This window comes from Echinococcus granulosus (genome assembly GCF_000524195.1).
Source record: "Echinococcus granulosus chromosome Unknown EG_S00099, whole genome shotgun sequence".
NCBI lineage: Eukaryota > Metazoa > Platyhelminthes > Cestoda > Cyclophyllidea > Taeniidae > Echinococcus > Echinococcus granulosus.
In genome coordinates, this window is record NW_020170479.1 from 271,787 (window position 1) to 281,271 (window position 9,485).

Here is a 9,485-nt window from a genome sequence, read left to right on the forward strand (position 1 = left end):
TCCATCCATCCATCCATCCATCCATCCATCCATCCATCCATCCATCCATCCATCCATCCATCCATCCATCCATCCATCCATCCATCCATCCATCCATCCATCCATCCATCCATCCATCCATCCATCCATCCATCCATCCATCCATCCCGTATCCATATATACATCTGTTCACACTCTTCTTTTACTTAAATCTATATTGTGCAACACCTCATTGAATTTTGTGTTGCTTGAGTCTAACTTCAAGTGGATCTTCGTTACACAAATTTTTTATTCCTTTTAACAAAGCTACGGATATCCACCGAGAACTATATACTGGATTCATTAAAGAACTCTCTGATTTTCTTACTTTCTCTTACATAATTTCCAGTAAAGTCGATTAAAAAAGGTAACTCCTCTCAACGCCATTTTAGTTTTACATGTTTGACTGGATGAAAATAGGACGACTAAATTCTCCGAGGAAATGTTGGTTACGGGAACTTAGTTTTTACTTCGGAAAAATGTGTAATGCATGGCTGAAGAATAATTCACTTTCCATTAGATGGACAAAAAACTCGTATAGCTTTCTACAGAGCTCACTGATCTGACTCATTGCAATTTTTTGAAACTTTGTAAATGCTTGGGCCTTACAGCATAGATATGCGTCACTTTACTAATTCGGTACGCATTGTTATTCTCTATGCAACTTTTTGACCTTAAATCAAACTCGTTCTATCAAACGAGTTTGATGTTGAATATGATGAATGTAATTCGAACTTGGATGCTTGGCCAATCCAGTCCCACCCTGTTTCGAGGCTGAAGTAGAGGTTTTTCTTATCTTCGTCCCTCGGTATTTGACCATGTTGTGACGACCGAATGCGGTAGTGGGATGTGCCACTCAAAAGTGGTTTACAAACTGTATGGTTGTGGTGGTAATAATAATCACTGAAATTTGGACACTGTTCAACTTTCAGAAAGATCCTCTTTTCGCGCACACACAGAACAGAGAATGGAGTATTGCCACTGTCACACCAAAAGAATTTGACATTAACTACGATAAATTGTAGCTTCAGGGAAAGCAATCATTGACGTTAGTTATGAGACAGCTCAACTTCACCAACATCAATTGAAGTAGCCGTGTTGAATTCCGCTTATATGCATCAACAGAAAATACGCAATAAGCTTGCAATGCTATCAACTTGTACTTCACCAATTTCACCGTAAGAAAAAGCGCTGTTGAAATGTTGTTTACTGACCTAAGGACTTGTGATGAGAAGCGGCTTTTTTGGGCATCACCGAGCTAACTAATATACCATTAATTATCCTCAAAAGATTCCATATCCCATTACTCATCCCACATTTCCATGGAGCTCACCACTTCATCTCCACAAGGGCGCTTCGTGATCGAATCTGTGTAGAGGATTGTAGCTATAAACACACTTTCTGAAGGTATAACAACAATTACGATCTCGAGGGTGAGTAAGAAAGTCTTCACACTCTTCAAAAAGAGCTAGGACTGGATACGTGGTAGGAAGTAAGCCCCACTCTTAAATGGCATTCCAACGACAAGATCGAACACACATGGCAAAAAGCAATAGTAAGAGAAAATGAACTTTGGAATGGGAGAGACGAGGTACTGTCTCACCCTCATCTTCATTCTCTGCCTTCCTTTAATTATCTTTACCCAGCGATTAGCACCTTTTATTGCCAAAAGATATCTGCATCCGACATGGACCATTGGGGAACAAAAGTGGCACCAAAACGCTCAGTAACTGTGTTATTCGTACCAAACTTGTCCCTCATTGAGAATAAGTCTTCTGTATTTATTCAATTTTCTAAACAAAACTCATTCGAAAGTTTGCCTAACATGGATTCCATTAGATTTCTTTTGATGACTATATACTACTGAAATGTAGCAGAATTTGCATCACTATCGGCCTTGCTGACTTGGAGGATTTTATATTAGACCGAGTCATTCCTAAAGAGGTGACGAGGCTGACTAGTGTAGCATAGAGATTTATTGTTAGAGTGAATAGGGTCCAGGCGACTCTAGGGTTCGGTAGGGTGCTACGTCACCAGGAGGGAAATCAAAACAGAGGAAAGTAGAGTCCGTGTAGTTAATCTAGCAGTTAAAACAAGTATCATTTCTGCACAGTTCCCGATGGTCCTTCTTCAGCTCTCGCCATGAAATCCATAAGAAATCACCCCGAACATTCAGTGGAAGATGCCGTTCGTTCCTCAAATATTTCATAATCAACGTTATCCTGGTACAGAAACCATTACCATAAAAGTTTGTGGCCAGTTATCATTAGGATCCATGTTAAATGATTTCCGTACTCAAAATGCAAATTCCACTTACTCCTTTAAGATTGTTAAAGTGCTGTAAAGGAATGCCATTTGTTTAGCCAGTGTATAATATTACGATAGCCCCTTCATTCTCCAGCCATTCAGCCTCCATAATGGTGGTATAGGGGGATGTGCACAGCCCACTTATGCTACCAGTTCCACAGTCCCTCATTTGCCTCAAATATTTTAGCACAAAAATATGCTTTCTTCCATTATCCTATTTAAGAGATTGAGTAGATTTCAAGGTTACTAAGGAAAGCATAAATAGAAGAGTATATGTTGATAATTACATTGATAAGATCACATTTCTGCATTGCTATAGAATGACAGTAGGGTATGCTGCTCCCACTCCAATTCTGAATGAGTTCACACTAAAGCAATAAAATCTGTCTTACTACAGCTACCGCAACATTAATAAATACATTTTTAATCAAAGAAAGGGAGGAGAAAGAATTTTACGGGATTTAAAGTGTAAATTTTGCTTTAGTTGCTGACTGCATCAGTTGTAATTTTAAGGCACACGCACACAATAACTCATTGCATCATAGCTCCAGAGAAAGAATACCCTAACCCAGAGCTTGATTTGCTCCTTGAGAACATTATAAAGGGTACCTGTCTGAAAAAACAGTAAAATGAGCAGGTACCTAAAATGAAGCTAGTTTGATAGCGTCATCCAAGACCGACATTTTCTTTCTGTGAAATGTAGACGTAGCATTGGGTTGGCAGTTCTTCTGGAATGATCTTCCAGACGTTGCCTCTAACGTGAAATCCAAGTCTTTCATGGAAAAGAGGTGATCACTTGCCTGCTCCCACTCAACTAGTCAAAAGGGTGACTAATTTGCTTAAGGGGACAATCGTGGGGATCCAGACATATACTCTCGACATTAAGGGTGGAATAACCCAACTGGGATGGAAGAGTAAGGCAAGGAAACTAATGAACTCTAAAATTAACGCCCCCCTTAGACATCTCTTTTTTCCCGCTTCTCCATCACAAGACTGAAATAGCCCAGCCGATGGAAAGGGAGGGTGAGGCAAAGCTCCGATTTAGTGTACTTAAGTAAGAAAAACTTGAAGGTAGACTTTTAGTATACACCTTCTTAAAAAAGGGTCGCATTTACTATTGGAATGAAACTGAATCGTCACCCGTCATCATCGTAGGGGCTGCCAGTCTTGCGACGGCAAACAAACGGACATTTGTATTCAGACGGTGGGGGCAATGTGCTGAGCGTCGGTTACCAGACGTGGGGTCGATTTATAGGGTCATGCAAGCAGTAACAGAGGCAAAGTGCCGGCTGTTGATAGATTACCATCTACTCAGAAAACCGGTAATTTAGCTACCACTTTTAGTACATAATTTAATGCTAGATTTACTACTTAACATATGAGCAAAGTGACACTATTTTGGGAATGCAGAAATACAAAAAGGTTACCGGCCCAGCTCATTATTGCATTCAGAAATGTTGCCTCATTTTCGGTTACCCGCAATGCAATCTTCAAGTTATTTGCTCAGGCATTTATCGCCCATCTTTTTGCTATGCTTATACTAGATCTACTTTCAGACTCTTACGCCTCATAAAGGACTTAGGAATTGCTGGGTTACTACACATCATTTTCACTCATATGTAAGAGGTATTCTTTTTTGAGTTTATGGCAGCTGATTGCACTAAATTCGATCAGGATAACAAAGCATCTGAGCTACCGTGGTCGAATCACCTCTGAGATTGCCTTTGTGGTAGTAAATAAGCATCTCCAGATACGCGACGATCATTTCATTTGCTGCAGGGACTGTTGAGGACTGAACGGACCGTCAGCTGGAGTCGTTAACAAAAGTCTCAGCGGTTGTGAAGCTGGGGTATGCGGAAGGCGGAAGAGCCGTCAGCCCACTCTGCCCCTTTCATCCCTCTGCCTCCTTCCCACCCTATTCCCGACAAGTAAGCTGCATTTAGTCAGTGGTAGTGTTAATATGTCCACTACAGGAAACGCATCAGACAAACAGTGGGAAAAGATAGACCAGCCTCTTCCCCCTTCCAAACCCTTGATACTGACTTTTTTCTCTCAGAAATCTGACTAAGACATTTAGATTTTATTAGTAGATGGTATAATTATGTATGATTAAACTAGAGGAATTAATGGAAAGCTCAAAATTCACGTCTAATAATGCCTCTTGGATTGATATTTGCCTGCATTATGCCTTTGACTTCACAGTACACTACACAATAAAACGCATACCCAAATGCATCAACAAGAGTTCCATTGCAGAGAAAGTGATTTTAAAACAATGTAAAGTTGACCCCTAATAGTGCAGTTTTCGGTAGTTCACCCCAATGTTAAGGTCATCGGTTGCAAAGCGATCAATGTGATGAGTACAACAATGTTCCGACTACATCATGTGCTCAACTCCTACGAAGTCCCCTCGTAATTTCACCAAAGATCAGTCAAAGAAAGTCGCTTTTATTATCGGCATTACCAGAGATGTGAGGCGGACTAGTTCCATCCTTGGGGTATGAGGTAGGCCCATGCCACCAGGGTGGAGCATGGGAGACTAAAAGGGTCCATGTCGCCAGATGTACAGATAAAGTCAAAAAAATCTATTACAGGTTTATTTGGCACATGGATTACACAACATTGTGACAATCTCATGTATCACTCACCATGTGAAGAGGTCTACTGAAAGTACTTTAATGAGTTGGTGCGAGGCCAGACCAAAAATAACCTGTGGAGACGGACATTTATCAACTGTCTCTTTCACATAGAATGACTTAATTGCAAAGTACAGTGCGAAACCAGGTGAAATACAAGATTTTTCTACAAAAGCACATCAAAAGACAAAAGGGAAGATAAAGCGTTTACTGTGAGGCTGTCGATAGACAATATTTCAACCAAGTTTCAAAAGATAACCAAAATACACCTTAACTATTGTACTCCTGTGTGCATGGAATAGCACTTCAAAAGTATGTGAAATTATGCGCAAATGCTATTCACCATTACTTAAAACAAACGAAGCTTCATTTTTGATTTTGAAATTTAAGTTTCCAGACCAATGACGGCTCAAGGCATGTGTTACTGTTCAGTCAGATTTCATTCTCCATCTAAGTAGGTTATTTTTTACACCCTCAAGTATGTCCCAAACAAGAAGATCCCACTGAAAATGTACCTTGAAAGTGTGATGAAAACGAAACGCATCATCTTACCTCACAAAACATATTTCTACCTGCGTACATTAGCTTTATGTATCCTCTCAGCTGTTGCTCGCCTTCTCCCTGTGTACTGGAACGACATTTGTTGATCACTCGGACCTTGTCATCCCTCCACTATTTGGTGGCATAGATCTCCGCTCATACCAACTAAGCCATAAGTGTCTCGGTTCATCTCTGCGCTTTAGCAAACCTCACAGCTAGAAAAGTAAGTATTTTGTGATGCAATTAAGAAACCCACACCAAAAGAAAGATAACAAGCCTGAATGCTGCACCGAATCGCCATAACAGAAAGACACCAATTACAGATAACTAAATTTGCGGAGGCTTGTGACGGAAGGGCGTTAACTCTTGGCAACTGTTTCACTACCAAAGTCTGAGAAAGGACCACCAATGCTGCAGGATCTAGTCTTAAGGAATAAAAAAAATACTCTTAATGAAATGTTGCAATCACACTATGAGTCTCAAGTGGTTTGTCATGGCACCTTAAGTGGTGGTGCGGTAGCTAGCCGCGGTGATTATCTGCAACTGAGGTGGAGGTGTAGGTGGGTAGGGCGGCAGTTTGGAGTTGACAAGCTTGTGTCACATTTAAAAGAAGGACGATTAATAGTAATGGCGATTACTTCTGCCGTTATTACACTTTTATTAGAAAACCACACGAAGTTTTTTGGCTACCTTAAATGACCATTAAGCAAGGGCAAGCTGTCCTCCTCCACCAAGTTGCTTTTAGGCCAAATTTTGCCCCAAAACGATGGAGATGCGGACTACGCTAGCGATAATTTATCTTTCAGCCTTGAGCAATGCATTTCCCTTATGTATTTGTTGACTATTTGGACATTGTCAAGCCTTCTCCATTCGGTGGCACAGATCCCTGCTCGTACCGACTACTCTTCTGACGTTTCGGCTCTCTTGTGTGCATTCTCCCTAGGCAGTGAAATTCTATCTCGATACAGTTCCCAGATACCTAGAAGGTGTAGTGGATAATACTTAATGAGAGAAAATAACAAAACGGCAGAATCTTTAAAGCACTGTGGACTAAATAGGCCACTTAAATCTCCCACAGTTAACTCACGGCATTAGTAGCTACGCTACTAATCTCCCTCTATCCTTCAGTAAGTCAGTGGTAAAGCTACTTACAAGCTTTAGAAGCAACTTAAAAGGGGTAAATTGGCATAGGCTAAAATGTTAGCACTGCGAATGCCATCTGACCCCCAACTGGTGCGATCATTTGCATATGCATGTGAGCATGCGCGTGGTTCTTGTTGTTGTCCTTGTTACCATTCATTTTGGAATGCCCACAAATTTTTTCTCTCACAGTCACAGTATGGCTGTCAACATTGCAGTGGCGAGCTGCCATTATTTATCACATACTCACCACGGCGGACCAAATTTCCACTGTGATAGCTTGATTGATGTATTTCTCTGGACTTGGTCAGCTATAATAATGCCGAAGAATACTAACAAATCGGTGGCCGAAACTTGGAATTTAGTGCCATCATGGTCAGTCTTAATAACTTTTGAATTCTCTCCAAAAGGGCAGAATTCCATTACTTACTGCCCTTGCTACAAAGGCTTGCTGTCCAAAGATCCAGCTTTTATATTTATGACCAAAAACTACTAACTGGTTACTCATTGTGTCACCTATGTTACTTCTGAAGACTCTTCAAAACAGTATTTGGAAGCTGTTACCATCCGAGGCTAGCAGTGTAGGTGATATGGGCCTATCTTCATGCCACCACCTTTACGGGGTGAGGGGACGAATCGCGGGTGGCTAAAAGGCAAGGGTAGCAAAATGTACAATTAAGGCAAGTAATGGGTTCGGTTCTTCAAAAAGTACTGTACAGTTAGAAACCGTTGACTCCCTGATTTCCTCCTTAATTAAACTAGAGCAACGTCATAGATTAACTTTGAGGCTACTGAAATAGTGCTTTCTTTGAGGTCTATAACAACCTAGAAGATAAACAAAAACCTTAAACATCCTCCTACTTATGGCTTAATGAAAGTTTAAAATATGGAGAGTAACTTAGGGAGAGCCCTGAATGTATTCATTCGGTTCAATTTTCTATATTGTTATTGAATAATGGCGGCTCTGAGAGGTATTTGGTTCCTTAAAAGGACAACTAAGAGCGATTGTGAGGTAGATCACCTGAAATCAGCGAACATCCACTTCTGTCACGTGATGAGCTATGGCAGGTGACAATAACAATAACAATAGTAGGCTGGTATCTGTGCACCCTGCTATGCAAGTGGCTTTATCATAGGTGACAATAAATGTTAGGAGACTGTTTGGCGTAGCCTGAAGCCACCAGCTGTGCCAATCCGCCAGGGATAAAGTAATTAAGCCAAAAGTTAAAACTGGAGCAACTCGACTCTTCCCAAAATTCATAATAGCCAAACCGGTATGAGAGAGCTATGCATAGTGTACGGAAAGACTGGGAGCCTAAAATTCCGGCCGGAAACCATGCAACCATATTAGAAGTACAAACTACAGAGGCTTAAAACCCCTTCGAGTAAAAAATCATCAAATCATTACAGAGTCCCCCTCTTTTAAGGTACTACTCCGGTGTGCCTGGCCGTCCTTGCGTAGCAGGACCAAAGTTGGAGGGCGAATTTTGTTAGAGGTGAGTCCGTTCAAAGATAGCAATAAAGCCTAGACTATCTTCCTTGACAAACATGTTCCGGATATCTCTCACTCGTCGTAGTGATATTTGTCGACAAGGGGCTTGAAGATAAGAGGTACCATGCTTCCGCACTGTGTTCTTTTTCGGTCGGAGGAATGGAGATTTATTGCTTTGCCAGTAACATAAAGAAAGTGGGATTGTTGTCCCTTTGGATAGAGTTCGCTTACCGCTACCACCGACTCAACAATCTCAGTCTTTTCATATGTCATAATAAACCATACCAGGGTGGAAAATTTATTAACTCCCCATCACGCTGGAACATGGGCAGAAAGCCACTTCTCTGGGTGGAGCTGCCATCTGCAGAGACTGAGTTGTACGGGCAGTTAAGTACATAATTAAGTGACTACTCAATCACTACATCCCTAGAGGTAGCTCGGACGGCGTTCACTGCCAGTAAATCATTTGGATATCGTTTATACGACCGGTTTCCCTATAATAATAGTATTTTTGGCATATTTGTAGCTACCAAGTAGAATGTACAGAACTCTAAGTAATGCTTGATGGTAATTAAAAGGTGTCTTGGACCTTTCCTGAAAGAGATGGACTGTAACAGATTCTAATTGACCCTGATCTTTTATGATGACATTCGATCATTAATGGTAACGAAGAAAGCCCTCTAGGTGGAGGCTAGTAACTCCCTTCTGATTTTAACCATAAAGCTTTCAATCTCGAAAATAGCTATATTTGGCGGTTTGGACGACAAAAGTGGGAATTTGCTAAATAGAAAATGAAAAAATTGGACGGTCTATCTCTACCCCTTGCCTGCTCTGTTACACCGTCTAGCTTCCCACCCCATTGTTTTTGAATCATAAATCTTGTAGTATTTTTAGGAATAACTCAGACTATACGTAGGGATGTCAGGTTGATTTGAGTAGTCATCAATTACCTAACTTGCTGTCAATGGTGAGGCTGTAAAAATCCATTAAGAACTTATTCCATTTCATTATCGTCCTTTTTTATGCAATTTTTCCTGTTAATCTTCCTGCATTTATTACAGGAGCTTTCTGTAGGCTGATTAAACAATAGGGAAGGGTAGTCGAGGGTTATTAATGGATGAGTGGAATGAGTCTACGTACATCCATGTGCAGTTTCGAAGATTAGGGCAGTGGTGATAAAAAATATTTGCCACTTGGGGAGAGAGGAGAGGGGAGAGGATTGGATAGCCACAAAGTAGAAAAGTGAATCTAGTGTCTAAAAACGGGTTTAATGGGTTCAAGTGACATTGACACTGACAGCGGGAAGGCACATGATTGTCTCAACAACTGATGCAGGTCTCCTCCTCCTCCTC